General features: G+C 36.1%; 1 long non-coding RNA gene across 1 annotated transcript in view; it reads left to right on the top strand.

Moving 5' to 3' along the window:
- LOC106868010 (uncharacterized) overlaps window positions 1-13,200 on the top strand; it is a 23,354-nt gene extending 10,154 nt beyond the window's left edge. The window contains exons 2-3 of the long non-coding RNA XR_001409208.2: window positions 7,536-7,621; window positions 12,760-13,200. This is a non-coding gene — a long non-coding RNA (uncharacterized LOC106868010). The remainder of the gene's footprint in view (window positions 1-7,535; window positions 7,622-12,759) is intronic.
- Window positions 13,201-14,041: the final 841 nt, after the last annotated feature.

Below are 14,041 nucleotides of genomic sequence, written 5' to 3'. Positions count from 1 at the left end.
TAAATTATCATTGTTTTAAATACAAGTTGAACGAAGTTTAAGTTTAAAATAATAATGAAGATAAAATTAGTACATATTTAACCGGTGTAATAGTTAAAGCTATACTATTTAAAGCTAAAGACGTTTATTTAATTATGATTAAAGATCAATTGAATAATAGAAAAATACAAGATTATTTATTTCTACAAACGTAATAATAAAAAATATGAATGAAAAAATTATGAATGGAAAAAATTATGAATGAAAAAATTAGGAAAGAAAAAATTATTAAGAATAAAAGGTTAAACTTTATATATATATACAAAGTTTTGATTTTAAAAAAACTTTAACGATATTATAAACTATAAAGATTAATTATACATACACACACACACAGCCAGCTTTTCGTTTTTATTCATTGCTTTTTTTTCTTCTTTTAATTGTCTGTCACTATTCATCTGTTTTTAGTTTTTGTTTTGTTTTGGGGGTTTCACTTTAGTGACACCAGTTACACATGGTAACCGGAATTTGCTTAGTGTCGTCAAAATGGAAAAAGCGTTTTAAAGTTTTTGAAAATTTGAAATGGAAAGGCATGTTTTTTTTTTTAAACTGACTATCGCAGAGATGTGAAAATATGGCTGCTACTTGTTAATTTCAAATTAAACTTACCAACGGCGAGGGTATTCTAGCATCCCCCAAGTCTCTTAACGCCTCCCCCATCTCCTTTGCTTCAAATCTCTCCCCTCGAGCTTCAAATGCCCTCAGGGTGGGGCATATGGCATCCCCTGGTGAGAACCTTTGCTCTATAGTGATACCTACTTGTAGTTTTGGATTCAGATAGGTCTGAAAACATCACAAAATTGACTGTTATAGGTTTCACATAAATATTTTAAAAATTGCCAGCAAAAAATTTCATTTTCAAGAACCTGAGAAAAAATAGGCAACTGCTATCCCATGGACACTATTAATATGATGACATGTAGGGATGCAATGGAGTCATCATATACTATATCATATATTATAGTATACTAAACGTTTTTATAAGTCAGTACCATGTTCTACAGTGTTAGCAGTATGCTTTACATCATTTGTTAGGGTTATCTCCACAGATATTTGGCAGGTGTAAAACGTAAGCACACTTTCACACAGAAGTTAGGTGTAGATAAACATAGTTCAATACAAATGTGACATGGGTAAAACGTCAGTATGAATTATTATTTGCTATTTCTATATAAACACAGCATAAAAATAATATGTGGCTTGGAATAAAAAAAAAAAGAAAAAAACTCTGGCAATCTTCGTTTGTCATGTGCACATGCAAAATTAGAGGTCAACTCCCAACTGAAATCAACTTTTTTATTTTGTAATTCGTGATGAGCTGTTTTAAAAACCTGATCTTTGATATAAACTTAAAATGAATTTTTTTTAGAAATCATACAAAATATATAAAATCCCTGATAACAAATTTTTTTTGCGGGTGATTACGTTGTATATGTTTTAGAAAAAAGAAAAAAGGTTGTTAAATGACAGTTAGCTGTTGTTTCTAGCATATTGGGTTTTCTGGTGGTGGTTTGATATTTTTTTGTCTGCTGTTTCACTAGAAATCTATGCATGTATGACAAAAGTAAAACATGGAGTTTTTATAGCTTTTTGAAAGCAGGTAGGTGGGAGTAGGGGAGTATGTTTTCTAAAAGTTAAAATTAAAAAAAAAAATTTTTCCAAGTTCATAATCTCTGCATTTTTATTCATGGATTAAAAAAAACAATTTGGGAGTGGGGAGGGGGAAATTAAAATTTTGAAAAAGTGCTCTTTTGGCAAAATCATAATCTCCTATAATGAAAACATAGGAATCCTCTGCCAGATATTCTATAGAATTGTAATCAGCACTGATTTTTGTTATGTTTTGTATCCAAGACATCAGATGAAAACAATGAGATTGAAGATGAAAAAAGGGTAATGGCATATATGCCATATTTCAGGAGTTTTTACTCCTTCATCAGCACTCATGTAATCCCTTAATCATCTACGAACACATTGCTTAAATAGCCACTAAATACAGCTGTGTAACATTATTGGATATACCAATTTTACACATTAAACACATTTCTGGATGTAATTTGAAGATGATTATCACCTGTTTCAAAGATATGACATTACAAATATGGTTAATTTAGGTTAATTAAGCAAGATTTCAATCAATTGATTGACCAAATTGTCCTAAAAGTTTCACAAATGAGGTATCAAACTGTATTCTTTTTGGATGCTCTCCAGGAAAAAGTACAGAAGAAATTACATTTGAGTCTTCTAAATATTTTCAAAAATTCATAGTGATACTTATTGGCAATTGATATCCTAAATTGTTTGCCACTTTGTTGAATGGGAATCGTGGTACTTACACACATATATTTAATCTAACTTCTGGATTGCTTTAATTGGAACTATCTGAATAGTAACCTGTTAAATGTTTGAAGAAAATTTGTATATGAATGCATTGTCTGAAAAAGTGCTTTCCATATTAAAGAAGAAAGATAACTATACCTCTTGGTGATTTAAAGGAGAAAGCTTTTTATGACAGTTTTGATAGACTTGCCTTCCTTCAAGAATACTTCAACATTTTCATTCATTATTCCCTGGCTTAAAGCCACATACAGCTGGTCATGCTGGAATACTGGAATACTCAAGAGTGAGTGGGCAGGGAGGGATAGAGGAGGAGATGTTTCAATAGAGTGTGGGAGATAGAGATGAGGCAGAAGTAATTGTAGCTAGTGTTAGATGTTGTTCAGGGGGACTATGGTAGATATGTATGGGCATTGGGAGTGATTGTGTACAGGTAGGTTTGTGAGGGAAAGTGGGGGAGGCATACATCATGTGATCATAGATGGGGGAGGAAGGTACTGAGAAGATGGGTTGTTGGGAAGGGACAGGTTATGTATGGGGGTGGCATGGACATAAAGAATAAGCCTGTGTGGCCTGAATTTTACTTAGCTGGTTATCTCTTCTCGAGTACAGTAAATCACCAGATGTCTTGGTCCTTTGTGAAATACTCAGTGTGGCTTTTCATCTGAAGATCATTTCTCACATTTCATCCCACATCTTCCTTATCTTCCTCTTTCATAGGTTCATTAGACATTTAGAGATTGGCACTTCTTTATGCAGCTGTCCTCATTCATATCATCTCATGACCATACTAGTGCAGTCTTCTCTCTTGCACACTACATCTGATACCTCTCATACCCAATTTTTCTCTCAAAACATTTAATCTTTGTTGTATATGCACACTGACATTGCACATCCAGCAGAGCATGTTGACTTAATTTCTCTTAAGTTTTCACATGTCTTCTGCAGTCACAACCTGTTTCATATAGCCATGTAGCATAGCTGTCTGTACACAAGTAACGTACAATCTGCCTTTCATTTACAAAAGTAATAGCTCTCTGAACTTTTCCCAGCCAGTTCTTATTCTAGCTAGTACACTTTAGAGCAATCTCCACCACTGCTGATTTGGTTACTAGGTTACAAGCTATCTACTATCTCTAGATAGGCCTCTGGACATTTGAAGAAGTCTATTTCCTGTACATTTTTAGTGTTTATTGTACCTGCTCATCTGCCAAACACAAAGTCTACATTCTCTGTTAACCTTCCTGTGAAACCACTACTCCTCTTATGTGTTCATAGTTTGAACTGAGTGCACAGTATGGAATTTATACTTATATTTTTTCTATATATTGAGCAAGCCATTTCCTTGAAAGGATAAGTAATTTGCTTTTCTGCTTACTAGTATGTTGGTTGGATCTTTTCTGTTACTGTTACAATTTTTGAAATTTTTAAAGTAAGTGAAAGTTTTCAAATTTGGTATGTTGATGTAATTTTTCATGCTGAATCATGGTTTGGAAATTATAATCATCAGTTTCAGTTAAAATTGTGGCTCCTGAAAGAGCTGACTGATGTATGTATTTATTTAGTGTGTTGTGATTCCAACATGGCATTACATAAAGAAAAACATGTCTGGTCTTGTGACACACTTGCTCAGGCTGCAAGTACCTTTCCTCAGTTGTGTTTGTCTTGAGAAGACTGTTTCCTCTATCTCAACAATCTTCCCAAGACCACCTACCTGAGCTAGTTTATGGAGCAAGTTCTCCACACATATTTCAGTTATAATCAACAGCTGTGCATTGGCTCATCCCCAGGTCTTCAACACACAAAACGTTACTGCAGTCAATTCCTTGATTCATGAGTAAAGGAAAAGCAGTTCAATCCTAAGAGAAAGGGTATCACCTTCCAACTATGTATCTTTACTGATTGACACACTCTCATTGCATCCTTTATGGAACACTGCCAGTAAATTTCCCTGCGAAGCATCTTTTCCATATAGTGTCGCTTTGTACATAATTTTTTTCTTTTAGGGATAACACTTCTTTTGCAAGTAAAAAACTTCCCGCTCCTTTTAGGGATAAGACTCTTCTTTTGCAAGTAAAAAACTGCACGCACCTTGGTTTTCAATTTCTCCATTATACTTGAGAGGCTAAACGAGTTGGCAGCAGTCATATTTCTATTTAGGTTGAAAAGGTTCAGGGAAACACAGTTCAAAATCATGAAAATGAGGTAGTGACAAGACAGCAACCAAGACTATCCATTTCTCAAAACAACAGGTGAAAATGACAAAAATGAGGTATTGCAAATGTTCAGAAAATAGGCACTTGTCAAAGATCAAAGAAAATAGGCAAATAAAATACATGTGGTTATGGTAATTTCAAGCAGATGATAGCTTGACTTGTTTTAATACCATAATTAGCATGCAAAACTACATCAGTACATCAAATTTGGAAACAATTGGAACATTAAAAAAAATGCACTAGAGGGGGCAATGCATACCCTGTGTGCAGATAAATTTTTTTTGCAAATTATAGTGTAGTTTACAATGCATTGTTTACCTATGCTTTTTAATTTAACTGAATTAAGCTTTGCAAGTGTTTGACTAAAAGAGGATTAGAAGCTTAAGTAGATGGCAGCGAAAAGTAGACTTGATCGATGTCTATGCCAAATGCATATGAGTAAAATTTACATATGACTAAAATAAATGATTATTCAAATAATCATGATTATGAAAAAGAAAGTGAACAAAATGAAATACTCATAGAAAATATTGCATAGAATTTGAGAAGTGTTTTCAATGCCTTTTAGTGATGGCAGGCGAATTGAACTTACAATAGTTCATTGTAGTATAGAAAATAATATGACTATTTGCCTATTGGGAAATGTGTAAGCTCAATTTTGTTTTTTATAAATAAAAAATTTTTTTTTCAAGTATCACCATTATAGGTATTTATGCTCCGGTGAAATTAAGAAATCAACTCAAATAAATGAAACCCTTGAATCCATCACTGCGCGCGCACGCACACACACACACATACACACCTGTGAATGTATTTATTTATTTATTTATTTATGTATGTATGTATGTACTCACATGTGTCTGTGCATAAGTACACAGTAATCTATACACATACAGACATGGGTTGAATCGAAATATATATATATATTGTGTACTGTTCCATGATGGTAAGATCAACAAAAAATTACTCAATCTGGTGAGAGATAAATAATATTTAATAGACATAATACATGTTTTTATGTGCTAGTAATAGATTCTTGTGCTGAGAACATGCCAAAACAATACATATCCTGCATGTACATGAATTGTTTTTCTAAAAAATCTCCACAATCAAAACATTTTGATTCACCCATCTGCTAGTTTTGAAGATAAACCAAATTTTCATCATTTTGAGCCACTCATCCAATGAGTATTTCTGCCAAATTTGGTGAAAATTTGTTCTGCTGTTCTCCAGTAATTATGCAAACACACTGACAAACAAAGACGAGTGACTACAATACCCTGCTTTTGCTTATGAGTGCAGGGTAAAAATTTAAGAAGTTGAAAACTGTGACAGAAAACATCCCTATGGTCTTTACTAAGTTAACTTTTAGGTCCTCTGATTCCAGTCATTGCTTCTACACCAGAAATTTATTCTTTGATTCAAGTAGAGGTTGTGCTATAAGAATAAGACAACTTGTCTTCAATTCTTTTGTTATGGCCTGGAGGACTATAATAAATAAGAGGAAGCTGACAACTGATCCTTGGTGAACTCCTACCTGCTATACTCATTGCCAACTTTCACATTGCTGACATGGTTTGGACAGTTCTCACCAACCCTTAGCCTCTGGTGGATCACCAGATGAGGGAAGGAGGGACCCTGTCAAAGGCTTTGTCCAAGTACAAATGCCAAGTACAGAGGTATATATTTCTCTAAATACCTCTCCTACACTTGCATTACAAGGAAGGTAGGTAGCATCAGTGGTGCTTCTTCTGGGTCCAAAATCAAACTGCATCTCATCTAGCTTAACTCTCTTCCTTATTAGTTCTGTAACTTTCATGGCTTGGTCCAGCAATTTGATACCTCTGTAATTACTTCTAAGGCATCACCTTTACTTTCCTAGCAGTTGACTATAACTATAATACTGTTACACCAGTCATTGGCTAATGACCCCCTTGCTGGAAAACCACATTAACAATATAGGTGACTAGATCATGCTACTGTCAACTTGGGTAGCTGGTCCTTCTGTTGGGTCTACATTAGGAAGATTCCTTCTCCCATGCATTCTCTAAATTTGATGCTTCTTTCTTGGCAGAATCTAAGTGTAACTTGTACTGTCATCCATGCGAATACATTTTTCCTCTTCTAAGTGGTGGTGGTGATGATGATTTCTTTTTGCAAACAACTTGCAAATTCAAGTGCTACCAGTTAAAAGCTTTACATACCAGATGCCAGCAAGTTTATGGGGTCATCAGGAGAGAATGTGTGCTGTGTTGAGGCCTTCCTCTCAACAGCATCATTGCACACCAGCCCCACTCACTGAAATGAGGCCCCACTTGCTTGATCAACTGGTTATTAGGTTTCACTCAATATTCCTCTATTCTTCGAGGTGGCGAGCTAGCAGAAACATTAGCACACCGGGTGAAATGCTTAGCGGTATTTCATCTGTCTTCACGTTCTGAGTTCAAATTCTGCCGAGGTCGACTTTGCCTTTCATCCTTTTGGGGTTGATAAATTAAGTACCAGTTGTGTACTAGGGTCAATCTAATCGACTGGCCCCTTCCCCTAAAATTTTGGGCCTTGTGCCTAGAGTAGCAAAGAATATTCCTCTAGTTATTGCTTGTCTGCTCATTGTCTCTTTTTAACCAAATCCAATGGCTTACCTTCTCCACTACAGTCTGGATATTACTCATGATGGTATTTGCTTTATGGTGAGTTAGGTCTTGTGGCAACAATAGTCACCGCCCACTGTGTCCAATGAATCATCTACATCCAACTTCGATTAGAAAATGTTTTACTTACCAGCCTGCATCTTCACATTCCTTGAGATTTTTACAACAGTTGATTTTTGGAGCCTGAGGAGTGTTCATGTTATCTTCATAGGGAACTATTAACTCAAACTTATTTCTTTCTTTCTTTCATACCATATGATAATATCCGATTGGTACCCTGGTAAATCTGCAGCCACCTTCCAATAGCTGTTCCACTTTTCATTACTCAAAGAAAGTTTCTTCGTTTTCAAATGGATCTGCTATCCCGACCGCATAAAGGTAATGAAATCTCTAGTTGGTTTCTTCAGTGTTTTTTTTTGCTACTGTTAATAAGAGCAATTTGATTCTTTATAGCATTGAAAAGGACCTTAAAGATCAGATTATGTCTCCATGTATTTTTATTCTATGCCAGCGAACAGCTGGAAAAAATATGTTTAAGTGTTCCGACTTTTCCGCATCTGCATTTAACATTCCCTGATATGTTTCATCTTAGTAGGTTTGTAGGTGATGGTAAGACATTATAGACTGAATGAATCAGAAAACTTAGATGTGATGTAGTCCACTTCTATATTTCATTACAACTTTTTTTTTTTCTCAACTATGTGTTCCTCCCATCTTATCATCCTTGTTGAGAGTATTGAATCTCTCTGTTTCCCTTGCTTTGACGCTGTTGCTAATAACAAATCTGCATTTGCTCTGCATCGTACTTGGAAATGGTCTGAATCAATCTGCATCAAATCCAAGTCCCTTCTGATGAATCTGCTTTGCACCCACCATATCTCAGTGTGTAAATGGAGACAGGAAGTCATCAGTCTTTGCTTCTGCTTTCCACTTTCTGGCTGGTTTTATATCTGGTGGATTATGCCTGATTTCTATGTGCTTTGATTCTCTCTGCATCATCACCATTACTTCCTTACTTTATAAATTTTGACTATTGTTGTCAGTGGTAACTGCAATGAGCCTCTTTTATGATAAAGAGCTGAGGTAGGCCTAATAACTTCTAATGAACCCATTGCACTTTTGCTCAATGATTTGAACTTGTAACAGGGCCACCTTGTATATTAAAAGTAGCCACGAAAGATGCAGATATAAGCTGTACTGTAAACACCATATTTTATACTTCCCTGGTAACTTTGAGCCATCAATTTCTGTTAGTCCATCCTCGGCTTGTTGCATCCCATGACTCCTATCTAACAATGTTTCAGCATGTCCATGTCCTTCCTTGATTGTTGGAATGCTTTCTCCTGCTATTTTAAATTTTACTTCTTTTTGCACTCCCCTAATAAATGTCAGACTATGTAATTTTTTTGATTTGAATCTCATCCTTAACCACTTTATCAGCTCCTCTAGTTTTGAGAGAGCACTCTGCATGATTTGCTTGTTTATCAATAAAAGTGTTATTTTATTGATGAAGGCCTTCTTAGTTGATTATATATAGGCCATTTGTTCCAAAATGTCTTGCTTTCAAAATCATTTTCATGACTAGGATAAACCATGTGACGGATATTATGCTGCCAGCAGCAATACCAGTCTCAAAGTACTGCCAATCTGTTGTAAAGTTACTAGCTGTAAAACTCATCTTGAAACTTCAATAATATATCTTCATTAATTGTGTTACTTTCTTCAGAATGTGGAAGTGTTCCATGGCTCTACTCAGCAATTTGTGTGGCACTGAGCCATATGCATTAGCTAAATCAAGCCATACCATATTCAAACTTGTCTTGTTCTGTTTGGCATTCTGAAATGCTTTTTAAATTGAAAAACAATGCTCAGCACATCCAGGAATTCTGGCCTTTTGAACAGATTCAACAATATATCCATTATTCCTGCTATCCACATTCAATAAGGATATTGACCTCTGCATTGACTTCCCTTGGCAGGTATATACCTTCTGCTTTGCACCAATCCTCCAAAGTCTCTTCACATCAAAGCTGTTGGAGCAGGACAAAGAACTTCTTTCGTAGACAATTGCAATACTTATACACTTTATATGAGATGCCAGCACCTCCTGGTGCTTTATTAGGCTATTATTTTCCATCCTTAACCATCTCATTTTCCTGTGCCTCTTGCTTGCTCCACTCTTTCCTTTTGCTAACTGGGTCCCATATTATTTTACTCCAAATAAGTCCATTCCTCTATTGTATATTGAGTTTGCTAATTTCCCCAGTTTCTCCACTTTAGATCCTGTCATTTTATATAGAGCTTTACATACCTTATTCTCAAACTCTTTATATCTTACTTTTTCAGTTGCAGCAGGCCACAAAACCCTCAGTTTCTTGCGAGCACTATCTGATGCATCAGTCTCATAACCTGCAGTTTCTTGTTGGGAAGGGACTTTTGCTGTAGTATTTATTGATTTCCTGTGTTTTGTGTTCGGGGATGATTTGCTAATGTTTTATGATCAGGTGACCTACACTGCTCTCTGTTTACAAGTCTTTCCCTGATATATCTTCACTCTATATTGAGGTCTGTGTTTTAAGGTTAGCTACCAACTGGTATTTTTATTGATCTCTAGTAGGAATGTCAATCAAGACTGGAATTCTTACTACCCATAGGTTGGAACTGTTCCTGTTTGCATTTTTGAGTGTTGGGGACAATGTTCATGATTCTCACTTGGTGATTGGTGATGTTAGTTGGTCCTGTCTCCTCATCTGACCATTACTTGGGAGCTAGCTCCCAATTCGTGGTTCATCTGCCTTCATCCCAGAGTTGAAGCTGTTGACCAATGATAGGTTGTCACTAATGTGGCTAAGGAATCCTATCTAGCCTAATTTTAAAATCAGAGTGTTCCTCCTCCTAGACAGACTGCTGACCAAGGCTCATGAATTCTGCCTACACGTTTTGGATGGTCATTGACTCTCTTGAGTTCCTCTGCCCTTTGCTGGGTTTGGTTTTTCATCCAACATGGTGTCCATTATTTCACCCATCTCACCAAGCAAGCTAAATGGGATTGCCAATTTAGTTACTGATAATGTAGTGATTGCGCTGTCACATGTTAATTATTATTGCTTATTATTTACTTCTTTATTATTATCATCTTCACTATTTCTACTACTATTCCTATCATCATGTTTACCTATTATTATCATTGCCATTGTTGTTAGCACCATCATCATTTCTATTATTTGTTGTTGGTGGTGGTGGTAGCTCTGTTGCAATATATGTTGTTACTGAGTTGTTGCTGGTAGCAAAAGTCCTACAGCACATCTTACATTCATGGTTGTTTGCACTTCATTCAGTGTTCAAAGCCAAGTTCATTTCTGTATTGATCTCACTGGATTTTGCAGGTCTCTGACCCTGCCTTTATTTGCAGTTTGTGCTCATACTACGTCTTGCCTCCCTCTATTCTCATTGTCATTATTGTTAGCACCATCATCATTTCTAGGAATTTCAACCATGTTTCATGGTCTGCTACCACAACAGCTCCTTTATAGGATCCAGTTAGCTCAAGACATCATCGGAGGTGTCTTCAGCTCTGGTGTTGGGTGCATGTCTTCTTTCTTCTATTCCCTGGCCTCTGCGATGCAGCATCAACGAGTGTCAGCGTCCGACTGACTGTCTTGTCAAATTCCCCTTTTTTATACCTGCTGCTAGGCTCCAGCAGGCTTCCCCAGCAAGTTGTCACATGACACTGTCTAAATTTCCCGCTGTTGGTGGTGGTAGCTCTGTTGCAATATGTGTTGTTACTGAGTTGTTGCTGCCTTAGTTGTTATTATTTTTATTGTTTAAGTTATTTTCTAATCTTTGGTAAGTTCAGTGTCACTACTGCTGTCATCACAGATATTGCTGCTTTCCTGTAGTGGCCACTGGTCCTGTTTTGTTCCTGTCATGACTGCCTTCTATAGTTATGATGGCTGTATTGCTGACATCATCATTGCTATTTTTGAAGCTGTCAGTTCTGATATTGTCTTTGTTATTTTCTTGAGCAAATGACGGCTGGCAAATTTCAGCCTGTTGGTTTACCTACTACTATTGCTGTCTCCTTATGTAGGGGATGGGGGTGTTGAGTCTAGTAACATGGGTTGATTGAATGGGTGCTTGATTGGTCTGGTGGTGGATCGGGGGCAGTTGGGAGGAAATTCAGACAGGAGCAGGGACAGTTGGGACAGAACATAGCTGAAATATAGAAATCTGTTTATATATATTCATGCCAATACACATATATAGGTAACTATTCTATAAGCATCTCAAAGTTTTGAATAACAGACAAGGCTATCTTAAAGCTTGGAATAAAAGAAACATGCATACAAATTCATCAATAGCAGTCGTGTATGCTTATGGGAGCAAGGTAGATAGAGAGATAGAGATGGTGAAACACCCAGTATGCCAACATGGAGATACATTGATAGCTAAAATATAGAAATCTATATATATTCATTCCAATATACATATATAGGTAACTATTCTAGTATTATCATAATGATAGCTTTGTCAGAGCCAAAACAAATCAACTGCCTACAAAAAAGAAGAAAAGAAAGAGTGGAATTTGGTCAGTGTAGCATTTATACAGACCTAAGTTATTATTATTAACAATAACCTTAAGTTATTGTTCTCTCTTACCATAGGTGAATAATATTGACATCCAGTAAAGAAATTGACACCTCATAACATCTTTGTGATCAGTAGTTGGCTTTTGACATTTTCTACTATTTCTGGAAACTGTGTTAGGTCAGTGGCAAACTTTTGGCATTTACTGCTATATTTTTGGAGGCAATGTGAGTGGGTGAAGTACTTGCAAATATACAAACTACAAAGTTGTGGCCATCTGGAAGGGACACAGCAGGTGTTCTGACTGCATCCACATTCTGAAATTCAACCCCACACCTTTGAACAGTGCCTTGGGTTCAGTTCAGATGTCTGTGAAGCTGTTGGAGATTGGTCGATCCCAGGCTGGAGAATGTTGCTGCTAGAAGGCCATATGTGTGGTATCAGAATTTGGTTTCTTGCTAGACCTCTGGAAAGAGTTGGAAGTGGCTGGCGGAGAATTTCTATGACTTCATCAGCCTCAATTTCTGGTCTCCTAAATTCCTTGATTGTAACTTCACAGGTTACTATGTGTGGTGCATGGTTGAGAAAGACACTAACCGCTCTGCCTGCAACACCAAGGCTGAGCTGGTGGCTAGGATCAAGCAGGTGTTTGAAGATCTCCCCAGGACCCTGTGAGGAATACATATGCAAGGTTTCAGAGCTTTCTTGAGACTGTGATAGAAGCAGAGGGCGACTAGTTTGAGTAAACTATTATCTCCCAACCAGATAATATAGTTGTTTTTTCTTTAAATACTCTTGATTTTAAAAGGGATATTGTATTTACCTTTTCTTTTATGTAAACTGTCAAATTCAGCCCAAACACCCTTATGAAATACTGTACTTTTGAAATATTTCCAACAACCCTTTTCTTGTTTTTTTTCTTTTTCCAGATACATTTACTACAGATACTTTTGGAACCATGTCATTGAGTGTTTCAGATAATCCTTTAGACTTCTGGGAAGAACTGATGATTGACAAAGTTTTCACAAACTGTGATGAAGACTGTAGTGGCAAAGTGTCCATTAACAAATTGATAAATTATCTTAAACAATTAACAAGTAATAATTCTATTGTGAGTAAAATGCTTTTTCTTCAACTTTTTTATACAGATTAACATTTAAGTGGTGTTAGTCTGTTGAGTGGAAAAATATAACTTTATAGGACAAATTGGCTTTCTTCAAGTCTCTCTATCACGAACAAAGGATGCTTGCACAAACCATAAAACGTTTGACCACTGTGTTGTCTTTACTAGCACCAATCAGGTTACTTGAATAGCAACTCCATTTTAAATGAACTTTGGGTACTGTCTTTTCTATTTGTATCCAAATTGTATATACTATATATTAAGTTTTTAGGAACTTTTGCTCCTAACAAAGAAAGCTGAAACGTAGAAGACAGACATTCTCCAAATACAAGAATAAAAAGACGATAGGAATTTGCAAATACAGCTGTAAATCGTTTTAATTTTGATACTCCATACAAATTACAGTATTTGTATAGAAAGAGATAAAGGCATTGAGAAACATGAGTTATATTTTTGTGAATGATTGTGTGCACTTGCACATGTATGCGTTTGAGAGAGCGAGAGAGGAAGAGGGGGAGAAATGAATAGAGAACACGTGATATATGTGTATAAGAACGCCGTTACAGGTAGAAGGGAAGAAATATAAAAGTTGCTAGAAACAACAGCCAAATCTCCCTTAAATCACACAAAGTAAACTGTATTTAAAAAATCTAATTACTGCACTGGAAAGTTCATATCGACAAAATTCCATTGATGTAAAAATGTTTACGAAAAAGTGGATAATGTGGATTTCTATAAACTTTTAAAAGGGCTTCATGCAGACACACAACTTCACGTTTATTATATACTAGCAGTATAACCCGACCTTGTCCGGGTGTGACTTATTACGCCATCTACGATAAGTCTTGCTAGGTGAAAATCAACTAAAATAGAAAGCCTTACAACGAAAAAACCCTTATGATGTAAATATGTTCATCATTCAAAAGATGATGAAATTAATAGGGAAAGTCTGAAGGCTGTTTTGCATAACATTATTAAGCGTACGTAAATTCCATCCGTCTAATTGGCTATAGAAATGCTTGTGCAAAACAACTTTTTGCGCTGCCCTGATTATACATAGCAGGGTAATCCCTTTTCACAGGAGCTAG

This window comes from Octopus bimaculoides, chromosome 2 (assembly GCF_001194135.2).
Source record: "Octopus bimaculoides isolate UCB-OBI-ISO-001 chromosome 2, ASM119413v2, whole genome shotgun sequence".
Taxonomy (NCBI): domain Eukaryota; kingdom Metazoa; phylum Mollusca; class Cephalopoda; order Octopoda; family Octopodidae; genus Octopus; species Octopus bimaculoides.
The sequence above is the reverse complement of the archived record's forward strand: the minus strand, read 5'-3'. Positions and strand labels throughout refer to the sequence as shown.